A 1,555-nucleotide genomic window follows, 5' to 3' on the forward strand; every position below is an offset into this window, starting at 1 on the left:
GAATTTCCCTAGCACATAGCCCTCTATTTTTCTAAGCTCCATGTACCTATCTAAGAGTCTCTTAAAAGACCCTATTGTATCCACATCTACCACCATTGCTGGCAGTGCATTCCATGCACCCACCACTCTCTGTGTGAAAAACTTACCGCTGACATCCCCGCGGTACCTATTTCCAAGCACTTTAAAACTATGCCCCCTTGTGTTAGCCCTTTCAGCCCTGGGAAAATGCCTCTGACTATCCACACGATCAATACCTCTCATCATCTTATACACCTCTATCAGGTCACCTCTCATCCTCCGTCTCTCCAAGAAGAAAAGGCTGTTCACGTACCCTATTCTCATAAGGCATGCTTCCCAATCCAGGCAACATCCTTATAAATCTCCTCTGCACTCTCCACATCCTTCCCATAGTGAGGTGACCAGAACTGAGCACAGTACTCCAAGTGGGGTCTGACCAAGGTCTTAGCTGTAATATTACCTCTCGGCTCTTTAACCCAGTCCCACGGCTGATGAATGCCAACACACCATATGCCCTCTTAACGTCATTGTCAAGCTGTGCAGCAGCTTTAAGTGTCCTATGGACACAAACCCCAAGATCTCTCTGATCCTCCACACTGCCAAGAGTCTTACCATTTATATTATATTCTGTCTTCAAATTTGACCAACGAAAATGAACCATTTCACACTTATCTGGGTTGAACTCCATCTACCACTTCTCAGCCCAGTTCTGCACCCTATCGATGTCCCGCTGTAACCTCTGACAGCCCTCCAGACTATCCACAACACCCCCAACTTTTGTGTCATCAGCAAACTTACTAACCCACCTTTCTACTTCTTCATCCAGGTCATTTATAAAAATCACGAAGAGGAGGGGTCCCAGAACAGATCCCTGAGGCACACCACTGGTCACTGACCTCCATGCAGAATATGACCCGTCTACAACCACTCTTTGCTTCTGTGGGCAAGCCAGTTCTGGATCTACAAAGCAAGATCTCCTTGGATCCCATGCCTCCTTACTTTCTGAATGAGCCTTGCATGGGGTATCTTATCAAATGCCTTACTGAAATCCATATACACTACATCCACTGCTCTACTTTCATCAATGTGTTTTGTTATATCCTCAAAAAATTCAATCAGGCTTGTAAGGCACGACCTGCCCTCGATAAAGCCATGCTGACTATTCCTAATCAGATTATGTCTCTGCAAATACTCATAAATTCTGCTTCTCAGGATCTTTTCCACTGAAGTCATACTCACTGGTCTCACTGGATTTGGGAGGGAAAATCTCACCCAGGACACCCATTCATCATTACAATAGCAATTATTAGACAGTAAGCATGGACAGAGATTGGCTGAGACCAGAATTAGGCTCAACTAATGATTTTTTTTACGAGGTCAATAACTTATAGAGAGGTAAGGTGCATGAAGGAAGACAACAGAAGGATACTGAACTTTGGGGAAGAACTTACATTATACCTTTTTAATCCTTAAGGTAATCAAAGGGCAGTGAATTAGCTTTAAAATGCATTCATGATTGTTTTTTTGGTGATCACTG

General features: G+C 43.9%; 1 long non-coding RNA gene across 1 annotated transcript in view; it reads left to right on the top strand.

The window, feature by feature from the left end:
* LOC134340357 (uncharacterized) overlaps window positions 1-911 on the top strand; it is a 110,599-nt gene extending 109,688 nt beyond the window's left edge. The window contains exon 3 of the long non-coding RNA XR_010016530.1: window positions 845-911. This is a non-coding gene — a long non-coding RNA (uncharacterized LOC134340357). The remainder of the gene's footprint in view (window positions 1-844) is intronic.
* Window positions 912-1,555: the final 644 nt, after the last annotated feature.

This window comes from Mobula hypostoma, chromosome X1 (assembly GCF_963921235.1).
Source record: "Mobula hypostoma chromosome X1, sMobHyp1.1, whole genome shotgun sequence".
In the NCBI taxonomy this organism is placed as follows: domain Eukaryota; kingdom Metazoa; phylum Chordata; class Chondrichthyes; order Myliobatiformes; family Myliobatidae; genus Mobula; species Mobula hypostoma.